Genomic DNA, 12,335 nt, shown 5'->3' on the forward strand with positions numbered 1-12,335 from the left:
CAACTGAGCTATCAGGGAAGCCCATGTATATACATACACACATATATATTCTGTCTCTTCAGATATAAAAGGACACATTTGAAGGAGTATTTCATATTTCAAATAAAAAGTCTATTTCAGTGTTAATGTGGAAAGGGACCACTTCCTGGTCCTTTTTGTGCTTTCTGTTCCCATCCCCCATCCATCTGTGATGTCCAGGTATTTAGTAATTTCCCTTGGGAAGCAGGAAGCCTAGCTTATATATGGATTGAGCAGTGTAGCCTAGCAACTCAGAACCAGGTTCAACACAGGATTTGCTGTTCAGTAGAAGAAGAAATGTTATTGTAACTGGGTTATTGGCATTTTCCTCTTCATGAGTTTGTTCACTCATTTGTTAACTCAAGCAATAGTCATTATATGATTCCTGGATTGGGAGAAACCATTATAGAAGGCTGGAGGATCATAAAAGGAATAATGATTTTTTTTTTAAGCTGGTGTTAAAATTTTTATGAGCACATAGTAAGATACTTTGGAATTAGAGTGGTTACAAGTCAGAAAGATGACCAGGGTGAGGCCATGGGGGTGAGTAGCTATAGTAGAAGAGAGATATACATCAGGGAGTATATGAGGCCACTGAAAAATTGAGAGGCCAGGGAGCCGGATGGTTGCCACCTGAGTACTGAATTCTTGAAGCATTATGGGAGGACTTGGAGTAAATGTAAGGTCAGATTCATGTGGAGTGAGTGAAATCTCTCTTAGATGTGGGAGCCTGCTGTGAATGAGGAGTGTTCAGTGAGAGGTCTGTATATGAGAGCAACAAGGATGGTGTTTCCAGATGGTATGTCTTTCAAGATTATCACTTTAGAACAGGGGTCCAGAACCTCTGGGTTCTAATGCCTAATGATCTAAGGTGGAATTGATGTACTAACAATAGAAATAAAGTTCAAAATAAATGTAATACACTTGAATAATCTGGAAATCAGCCCCTGCCCTATTCATGGAAAAGTTGTCTTCCAGGAAACCGGTCCCTAGTCCCAAGAATGTTGGGGATGACTGCTTCAGAGAATCATGGAGTAATGACTATGATCAAGACTCAGGAGGACCTTGATCACACCTCCTAACCCTGAGGATTAAGAGTGAGCAGCTGGCATGTGAGAGGACTGGAAGGAAGCACCAGGTGTCATAGTAAGACTAGGAGACGGTGTACATGAGATAGCCCCCCTCTGTGGTCAGTTGGAGTCCCAAAGAGAGTTAGTCAATGAAAATAGGGGATAAGTGTAATTCTAATTTAGTCTTGTTCTTGTGCACAGGCCATATTTCCTCCAGCCCTCGTTGAAGCCTGACATTTGAAAATGGTCAGGATCCATTATAGATGGCGGCTGCAGTTACATCCAAGTGCAGAACTCATTTTGCCTTCCTCCTCATCTGTGGACACTGGGGTAAAAACCCAGGGTAGGTCAAATAGAAATAGGACAGCAGCCCTAATAGGAACAATAATAAACTCATTTATTCTTTCTCTTAAGGCTTTATGGGTCTCAGATGGATATCTGTGTTTTGTTTCGAGAGAAGAATATGAAACTTACACAAAGATAGTTAGGATTATCCTGTTCTGTGAAACAATTGTTCTCCTCACTGATCATGCAAGGGGATTTTTGAAAACGCTTTGCAAAGTTGTTTTGGAAGTTAAAATGAGTGTTCCTTCTGTCATTCACTAGTATTGGTTGGCTAAAATGTTCGTTCCAGTTTTTCCATAAGTTTTAGTTGCTTAAGTGAAGTCGCTCAGTCGTGTCCAACTCTTTGCGACCCCATGGACTGTAGCCTGCCAGGCTCCTCCATCCATGGGATTCTCCAGGCAAGAGTGGGTTGCCATTTTTGTGTCCAAATCTTAGCAACCCCATGGACTGTAACTGGCCAGGCTGCTCTGTCTGTGGAATTCTCCAGGTAAGAATACTGGAGTAAGTTGTAATTTCCTCCTCCAGTATATCTTCCTGACCCAGGGATTGAACTCGAGTCTCCTGCATCTCCTGCATTGCAGGCATATACTTTATTATCTAAGCCAGCAGGGGATCCCAGTTTTTCCATAAAATCTTACCAAAAAAACACAAATGAAGTTTTTGGCCAACCCAATACGTAGAAAACTATGGCAGTTTTCGGGCTAAGTTTGAGAAAAAGTATAAAATAGACCTTTTCCCCTGAACAGTCTTCTTTTTACACTATTCCTGTCTTTGGAGGCTACTGCTTTTACCGCTCAATGAAGCTATAAGCCATGCTGTTCAAGGCCATCTAGTATGGACAGGTCATAGTGGAGAGTTCTGACAAAACGTGGTCCATATTTTATGGGGCTTCCCTGGTGACTCATGGTAAAGAATTCGCCTGCAATGCAGAAGACCCCGGTTTGGTCTTTGGGTTGGGAAGATCCCCTGGAGAAGGGAATGACTCCCCACTCCAGTTTTCTTGCCTGGAGAATTCTATGGACAGAGGAGCTTGGCGGGCTACAGTCCATGGGGTCGCAGAGAGTCAGACACAACTGTGTGACTAACACTTGGATTACTGTTGCTGATGCGATGACCCAGCCAATGCTTCCCAAGACAGTTGTGTCCTCCTCTCCATCTAATCAGAATCTTTCCTACACAACGTCCCACTTTCTGATTGTACACTTACATTTTTCCCAGAGCTCTTTAAGTGGAATATTTAAATTCACATGAAGGGATTTTCCAGCAAACGTCATGTTGGAGAAATGGGACAATAACCTTTAAATTAGAATATGCAGGCAATTACTTACTATGTCTATAATAATTTATTATAGTCTTTATATCAGATTTTCCCTTTTTATAGAGAGTAAAGCCAAAGCCCTCAGACCTCACAATTACAGGAGTATTGACAGAGCCCAGAAATCAAGGAACCAAATAAAATACTTGCTGAAATCTGCTAAACAAAATATGCTGCTCTGAATTCATGCTAATTGTCTAAAGCATCACTCAGCAGAGAAAACCTTGGATGTAAGATCCAGGCACTAACACATCTCAAGCAAGCACAAGATGCAGAGTTCCTGTCACCATGGAGACAACAGTAAAAGGACACCGTCTCACTATCCTTGAACACTTCAGCTGCCACAGCAATAAGTGAGAATGTTAAACCCTATTCACACTGTCAGCACCAAGTCCACTTCAACGCAGTGAAACGTGAAGGCAGAGCTAGGCTAGGAAGTGACTTCTCAAGACACGTGACTGGGGTTCACCTGATGTGTGTGTATTAATCTTCCTCTAAAATTCGCATTCTTTGACTAGACATAGTGACATATCTTTCCCCTGAAGTAATTTGAGTATAGAATATAAAGTTACAATAAATATAGTTCAGTGAGTGCGTTGGTACTGAAATCAAGAACAGAGAATTAATTCACTTATTCATCCTTTGTGAATTAATGTCTCCACTAATTTTCATTTAAGATTAAGTGTCAGACTTTGATATTAGTAACAATGGTAAGTAATATGTAGGCCCTACCCCTAAAATATTCTAAAATCTAATTTACCAATGAGTAAAGGCCCTCACTGCATTATAAGGTAGAGGTTATGGCATTTCGTATGTGGCTAGAATGGACTTGAGCAGTTAGGTGCTTTGTAATTAAGCTTATTTTAAGTGGTACTGGCATTTCTAAGGGAAAAAAAAACAGTATATGAGTGTATATACACATAAATATATACAACCGTGCTGAATAAAACTGGATTGAATTCCAAATACAAATGGAGATTTATAGCAAAGGGGTAGGGTGAATGGAACATTACTAAGAAGAGACTTCAGAGGTAAGGGGGTATTCTGGCTAAATGACTTGATAAGATTTGTGCTGAAGGCTGAGCAAGGTGATTAGATATCATCTGGAGGATGATAGAGGATGAAGAATTTGATCAAATATCAAGGGTGATCAGATAGTGAGTGTGGGGAAGTGTGGTTAAATGACTTAACAAAATCCAAGCTAAGAATGGGCAATGCAAAGATGAATGGGGAAGCCCAAAGTCTGGATATAAAACTTGGCTCAGAATTTTAAATTTGGTCAAGGGGAGTCTTTATGACCCAGCGCTCAGTGGTACCCATCACGGTGCCTGGTTGAAACTACCTGGTTGAAAGAATGAGGAAAAATTCAGGACACTTGCTGGTATGAAGCAACTGACTGAATTTTGGGAAGGTTCATTATTGTACTAACCTTAATGCTGATAGTAAGGAAATCAATCTGTTTAAACCACTCTGGCTCTTTGCTTCTTTATTTATAAAATGCAAAGATAGTATCTAAATAGATGACAATAGCATAGCTCCCAAGCAGTTCATCTTGGTAGGGTGAAATCAAAAGACTACAGTAGATTTCACTCTATGTATATATTCTATTCTGGGAAAGACTGAGGGCAGGAGGAGAAGGGGATGACAGAGGATGAGATGGTTGGATGGCATCACCGACTCAATGGACAAGAATTTGAGCAAGCTCTGGGAGATGGTAAAGGACAGGGAAGCCTGGTGTGCTGCAGTCCAAAGGGTCACAAAGAGTTAGACATGACTGAGCAACTGAACAACAGAAAATATATTCTAGTCTTGGTGAAACAACCTCTGCCATTTCTCCTTCATGGGACTGCATTTCATGTGTGCTTGGCCTTCACACTCCATCAATCAACTTGATCATCCAGTAAGCAATGAATACCTACTCTGTCCCAGAGCTTGTTCTGGGAACTTCTCTCCTAGGTTGCATATTACCTGACAAGCTCATTTTCCTGAGAATCACCTTCCCTCTGGCCAGGGTAACAGGTCTCTCTGGTCACAAGAAGACCTTTGAGGAAGCAAGGTAGGAGATAGATGAGACCCTGGGATGGACACCTGGTGTTTATCAAGTGAGTAAAATTTAAGCTTTGTTCTCACCCAGACACTCCAAGGACAAGGCTAGTGGTAAAAGTTGAGTTCTGCTAAAGCAGAAATAAGGTGCTCAGTCCTGAGATCAAGGAAGACTTCCCTGTCTGCACATGCATGGGCAGGCTACTTGGGTGTCAAGGAGGGAGGGGGCATCATCCCATAATAAGTGTGGACATGTACCCGTAGGCCTCTGCAGTGGGTGAGATCTATCTTAGAAAAAAGTTGTACATACATCTTGGGGAGGCTCCCAGGACCAGTCGGGTGTGGAGATAGAAACAAGTTAATTGGCCAAATGCAAACAAAGACCCTGAAGGGCTGTCCTTAAAAGTGATATAAATCGCCTCTTTACAGCACTCTTCACTCAGAACGCCTGCACTCCTCTCCGGATGCGTAGCTCTGTCTTGCCTCTGACAGAATAAACTGTTTCTCTGTGTGCTTTCCCATACATTGTGCTGTGTCTCTAATAACAAGCTTTGTATATGTTTTGCAGTTTTTGCCTCCTTGAAACATTCTTAGTCTTTGAGACCCCATGAACTCTAGCCCATCAGGCTCTTCTGTCCATGGGATTCTTCAGACAAGAATACTGGAGTGGGTAGCCATTCCCTTCTCCAGGGGATCTTCCTGACCCAGGGATCAAACTCAGGTTTCTTGCATTGCAGCCAAAGTTTTTCCCATCTGGGCCACCACCATGTTCACCCAAATTCACACACTGAAGTCCCAGTCCCTGAACCTCACAATGGGACTTTATTTGGAAATAGAGTTGTTGCCAAAGTAACCTGTTAAGATCATGTCATTAGGGTGAGCCTTAATCCAATATGATTGGTATCCTCATTATGAGGGGGACATTTAGCCAAAGAGAAATGGACACAGAGAGAACACCACATGAAGATGAAGGCAGAGATATAAAAGCCAACAAAGATTGCCAGCCAGTCATCAGAAGCTAAGAGGAAGGCAAGGGCACAGATTCCCCCTCACAGTTTCCAGAAGGAACGAACTCTGGCAACAACTTGATCTTGAACTTACAGCCTCCAAAACTGTGAGACAGTAAATTTCTCTTGTTTAAGCCACCAAGCCTACAGTGCTTTGCTATTCTAGTCCTCGAAAACTAATACACCCAAAGGAGAAAGCTTTGTACTCGTTGATTCATGCTTTATTGTAATAGCCATGGGGCTGAAAATGTTTCACTGATGTTTCTACAAGAATAGTTATGTGCAAGGGGCTTAAGACAGTTTGGAACACAATTTGAATATTTATTACCTTACTCCCAGAGGTCAAAGCTCAGTATAAGGTAGATAACCGATCAAAATCAGACTAAATGTACATTTAGAAAATAAAACAATATCAACACAGTTTTTGTCCTTAAAACATATGTTGACAATAGCTTTATTAATAAAAAATATTGAAAAAGATGTTCATATGACTTTCTGAAAGCAATAGACACAAAAAATATCAAGAAAATAGAAGACAACAAAGAAAAATTCAGCAGTGCTCTAAAATGCCACACTCACAATTCATTCATGGGAAGTACAGCTGCACACGATGTATGGTAGATACAGAGAATGGTGTTTATCATTTTTCTCATGTTCTGAGCTCTACAACCAACAATGGAACAGCATGTGCAGGAATTCCAGGGTCAGCAAGAAAGGGACAAAGAGCAACAAAAAAATACCTATGAGACCAACTAAGATGATTTGGGGGCTTCCCAGGTGATGCTAATGGTAAAGAACCTGCCTGCCAGTGCAGGAGACTTAAGAGATGTGGGTTTGATCCCTGGTTTGGGAAGGTCCCCCTGGAACTGGGCATGGCAACCCACTCCAGTATTCTTGCCTGAAGAATCTGGTGGACAGAGGGGCCTGGCAGGCTCCAGACCATGGGGTTGCAAAGAGTTGGACACAACTGAAGCTACTTAGCATGCACGCACATGCACGCGTGTGCACGCGCACACACCCACACTTTTCAGATCAGTGATCTTTGCAAATAATTTGAAAAAACAATTTTAGAAATACAGGGATGTTTGCATGGATTTTGCTATCCAGTATTGGGGAACTCCGAAAAACTTGCTCTCCTGGCCAGGCTGATTCAGTCGCTTGCCAGCTCAGGCCATTGTTGGTGTTCTCTCTTGATTTAGCATATGGGGACTGTTCATCCCTTCTCCTCCTCTCTGCACTTTCTTCTGTGAACTAGTGAATGAACTGGAAAAGAGAGGTGAAACATATTGAATTTATTTATAGGTCCTTCTATTATTTTTATATTTTTAACTAAAATATGTGTATGCTTTTCCCTTTTGCCTTCCACTATTTGATGTTTTCCTTAGCAAGTCTGGGTTTCCCTGGTGGCTCAGTGGGTAAAGAAAATGCCTGCAGTGCAGCAGTTGCAGGAGACACGGGTTTGAGCCCTGAATTGGGAAGATCCCCTGGAGGAAGGCATGGCAACCCACACCAGTTTTCTTGCTAGGAAAATCTCAAGGACAAAAGAGCTTGATGGGCTATAGTCTAGGAGTCACAACGAGTTGGAAATGACTGAAGTGACTGAACACACACACCTTAGCAAGTTTATAGCATCCCTCTGGAGGAGGGATGAGGTAGGCATGAGAGTGAGAATAAATTGCTACAATGAGGTTGAAAAACATTCAAAACAGCAAAATATTCAATATTTGACAATAGACTTGAAAGCCTTTTCATATGTGAAGATCTGTGTGTGTGTTCTCAGTCATGCCTGACTCTTTGCAACCCCATGGATTGCAGACTACCAGACTCCTCTGTCAGTGGGATTTCCCAGGCAAGAATACTGGAATAGGTTGCCATTTTCTTCTCAAATATGAAGATCTTCTGTATTCTATTAATACAGAGCTGTGTACCTCAGCACACTGGTGTGTCAAAAATGAGTTACAGGCATCAGAAATATTGATTTACTCAGACTGTTGGGGATAAGACTGCATGGGGTTAAAATAAAGCTGAGGCCTGGAATGCAGGTGGGCCAAGCTTTCAGGTCCTCACCAAGACAAGAAAATGTGGATCAGGAGTTTATACAGGCTGCTAGCTTTTTCCCAGCAGGATGAACAGCAACCAGTGGAACAAAACATCACCATGGAAACCAAAGGAATCAGAGGACAGCCCAAGGATGCAAGATTTCCTTTCCTTTTTCTCTGTGAGGTCGCGTGAGCCACAAACCTGTGCCAGGAGAGAAGGAAATGTGAAATATGGGTGGTTGCATATTTTGCATAAGAACACTATTTAAATTATTGCATCAGGCTAGTATTTAGAGATTAGACAGATTAAACGTGGTCTTCCTTCTCTATTATAGAGGTTTTGAGGGTTTTTGAGAAAGATATGCATGTGTACATGCTAAGTCACTTTAGTTGTGTCTGACTCTTTGCGACCCCATGGACTGTAGCCTGCCAGGCTCCTCTGTCTATGGGATTCTCCAGGAAAGAATATTGGAGTGGGTAACCAGTCCTTTCTCCAGTAGATCTTCTCAACCCAGGGATGAAATCTCCCTCTCTTCCATCCTCTACATTGGCAGACTGGTTTTTTTACCACTAGAGCCAAAGGCATTCTAAAAAAAATAAAGAGAGTGTGCATTTTTTGTACATCTATGTGAGAGTGGGAGTGTATTTGCTTTTCTGCTGAATTTTACTGACGCTTGTGCAGTTTTATGACTGATATACAGGATAAGATGGATTAAGAAGCAGATACTAGTAACTAATAGGAAGAAGATTTGAACAGATGCATCCTGTTCTCTCAATGACTTTTCCCATTGACTCATACTCTTCAATTCTGGAGAGAACTGAAAATCTATGGCTAGCCTGCAGTTAATAGGGACTGCGGGTCTCTGCAGAAATCTTTTTCTGAAGTTTAACATAATTGTGACACTGTTTTTTCAGCCTTGTAGGTTACTGGGTAGGCTGAAGATGACTAAGTTGTTCATAGAGACTTAATAAAGTAGGCAACTTTGTTTCTCAAATGGTAACCTGCCGCCAGCTTTTAAAATTTCAAATTTGTTATATTGATAGATATGTGTGTATATGTGCTCAGTTGTGTCCGACTTTCTGCGACCTTGTGAATGAGTTGCCATTCCCTTTTCCAGGGATCTTCCCGACCCAGGTATCAAACATGTGTCTTTTGCGTCTCCTGCATTAGAGGCAGATTCTTTACCACCTTGCCACGTGGGAAGCCCCCATTAGTAGGTATAGTGCTTTTATAAAATACAATAAAAACAAATCACTGAGGTTCAGAGAATCTCAACTTCTTGCCAGATCACAGAGCATTGTTGATGGCTGGTACAAGGTAGAATTGGGACATGAATTGATATAATCTGCTTCTGTTCTCACTGTGGTTTCATTTTTCCTTTTCTTTGTATTCAGAGTTATTCAATTTGAATATGGATATCTCTTCCAATCTTTGGGGAAAAAGATACATTTTTGAGGGGTATCAGTTAAGCACTTGAAGTCAAGGCCTTGCACTGGGTACTGTGCAACCACTAATTTACATGGTACAGTTCTGTCTATTCTGAGCTTACACAGAAGTGATGATTGGGGAATTAACTTCGCATTGAGACCAGGATACACAAAACCCAAATTCTTCAAATGAAGACAGCCAAATAAAACTCCCAGGGTCCTTGCTTTATAAGTGACAATGTTGTATTAGGAATATTTTGAATTCAGATAACACCCATCAGAAAGAATTAGAGGTGGAAAAATAAGATTCTTAAGTAGATTATTTTCAAGTTTCTGAAAGATAAAGGTATTTCTGCTTTAATATAAAGATTGAAGAAATGAAAAGAGGTTTAAGAAAAAATGTGAATGGAAATAAAAACAGGTGGTTTGTAAATTCCTAACAAGAATCTCTGTAATTTTATGTATAATTTTCTGGTGAATAGGAAAACAGAACAGTTAGTAGAAAACACACTCCCTTCGTTAGTTTAACTGCACTGGGGTCCATTAGCTGTTATAGAAAACATTTGTTTCTATTTTATCTTTGGTTTTAGGAAAGACACTTTTTCTATGCTTTGAATTACGTGTTAATAGGATGACTATTTCACATTGGATAACTACAAATTGCTTATTTAGGTGTTTCTATGGTTCAGCAACTAAGCATCGATGAATATGTAATTAGCTTTTAAACTCTTACCCTGATAGGCAATATGCAATTGCGGCTTTATGGAACTTCATTTAACATGTCCCTAAGCATTTTTACAATGCTAAATAGAAAATGTGATCTGGTATTAGATTCAGTGAAGTGAATTTATCCCCCAACAGACAGGTGATCTATATAAAAGTTTGAGAACAACTTAGTGTAGTGATATTAATGCAAAATCTGCTATAGGGACTACAGGATGCAGACATTTAGGAAATTGAAAGGAAATTGAAAGTTGCCATTACCTGGAAAATTCATTTAAAAATTGTTTAATTTGAAGATACAATATAAAGCACCAAAAACAGAGAATATATATGTATGGGCTGGGTGAAGCACAAGGTGGAATCAAGATTGCTGGGAGAAATATCAATAACCTCAGATATGCAGATGACACCATCCTTATGGCAGAAAGTGAAGAGGAACTCAAAAGCCTCTTGATGAAAGTGAAAGTGGAGAGTGAAAAAGTTGGCTTAAAGCTCAACAGTCAGAAAACAAAGATCATGGCATCCAGTCCCATCACTACATGGCAAATAGATGGGGAAGCAATGCAAACAGTGAGAGACTTTATTTTCTTGGGCTCCACAATCACTTTAGATGATGACTGCAGCCATGAAATTAAAAGATCCTTGGTCCTTGGAAGAAAGGCTGTGATCAACCTAGACAGCATATTTAAAAGCAGAGACATTACTTTGTCTACAAAGGTCCATCTATCAAAGCTATGGTTTTCCAGTAGTCATGTATGGATGTGAGAGTTGGACCATAAAGAAAACTGAGCATCAGAGAATTGATGCTTTTGAACTGTGGTGTTGGTGTAGACTCTTGAGAGTCCCTTGGACTGCAAGGAGATCCAACCAGTCCATCCCAAAGGAAATCAGTCCTGAATATTCTTTGGAAGGACTGATGCTGAAGCTGAAGCTCCAATACTTTGGCCACCTGATGTGAAGAACTGACTCACTGGAAAAACCCTGATGCTGGGAAAGATTGAAGGTGGGAGGAGAAGGGGTCGACAGAGGATAAGATGGTTGGATGGCATCGCCGACTCAATGGACACGAGTTTGAGTAAGCTCTGGGAGTTGGTGAAGGACAGGGAAGCCTGGTGTGCTGCAGTCCATGGGATCTCAAAGAGTCAGTCACAATTTAGTGACTGAACTGAACTGATGCATAGTTTTAGACATAAAATAACAAACACTTAAGTAGGTTTTGGCCAACATGACTGGAGGTTAAGCTGACTAGCTGAAATTCAGTTAGACAAATTTTCATAGCTCTAAAATTCTATCCAGAAATGATAAGAATGTTTCTGAAATTGTTAAAGAAAATTCTTTCTCCTCTTGAAGGTTGCATTATGAGATAAGAGATGCTAAGAAAGCTTTCCGTAGCATGTTTTGGTAGCAGGAAAGATCACAGAGCATGGGGGAAATCAAAAACTAAGGTTGTTTTCTGAAATACTACGAAAATAATAATAATGATAACAATAGAATCCCTCCCAAATTCCCCTGCTTTCTCAATTGAGTACAGAAATAAAACAACTGCATTCCAGTTCTATCACTAAGTATCAATATTTTATTGGATTCCGGGAAAATATTTCATGATTATTTCAAAGAGATTAATAATTACTATAAATCTCTGGACTCTCTTTTTGACACCAGGTAAATATTCTTAAAAGATAGATAGCATTTGAAAAGAAAAGGGAATATCTGTTTTTCCATAAGTAATAGTCTTGGGAATTATGTAGAAAGTCATCAATAAAAGATTACTTCAAAATACTTTCTGTAGACATATAAACTTAAGAAAAGCTTTCTTTAATTTTTATTTGATTATTTAGGCATAGTCTACATTCACATATCTGTGTATAAAAGACTTTCATTGTATCATATGTATATAAAATTATATTTATTTCTAATTCTGAGGAAAATGCCAGCCATCTTAATATTTACTTATTTTTTAAAATTTAAGTATATTATTTTTACCTTGTTTGAAATTAGCCCACATGCTATATAGCAGATACTATGAGCACAGCTTCAGTGCTACTATTCCTCCTTTTATTAATATGACCACTGAGACCGGAATTCCGATTCAATGGGAAAGGGCACTGGAGGGTTTAATTTATTTTTAAATTTTTACCTTATGATGATTTTCTTGATAACATATTACTTGTTTTCTTGATTATTAAAGTAAAGCATGCTCTTAGTATAAAATGCAAAAGTGTAGTCATGTGTGCACTGACTTCATGTTCTACTCCTCACCCTGGGCAGATCCAAGACTTTTGAGTGAGGGTAAAGGGGGTCGGGGACATTTAATCAAAATAATTATTAGAGATAGAAAAGGCATAAA

The 12,335-nt window shown here is 40.0% G+C and overlaps 1 non-coding gene across 1 annotated transcript; it reads right to left on the reverse strand.

The window, feature by feature from the left end:
• Nucleotides 1–11,970: 11,970 nt before the first annotated feature.
• LOC138990850 (small nucleolar RNA SNORA61) lies at nucleotides 11,971–12,102 on the reverse strand. Its single transcript, XR_011466959.1, has one exon. It is a non-coding gene; the product is annotated as a small nucleolar RNA SNORA61 (small nucleolar RNA).
• Between the last annotated feature and the right edge of the window lie 233 nt (nucleotides 12,103–12,335).

Source organism: Bos mutus, chromosome 14 (genome assembly GCF_027580195.1).
Source record: "Bos mutus isolate GX-2022 chromosome 14, NWIPB_WYAK_1.1, whole genome shotgun sequence".
In the NCBI taxonomy this organism is placed as follows: domain Eukaryota; kingdom Metazoa; phylum Chordata; class Mammalia; order Artiodactyla; family Bovidae; genus Bos; species Bos mutus.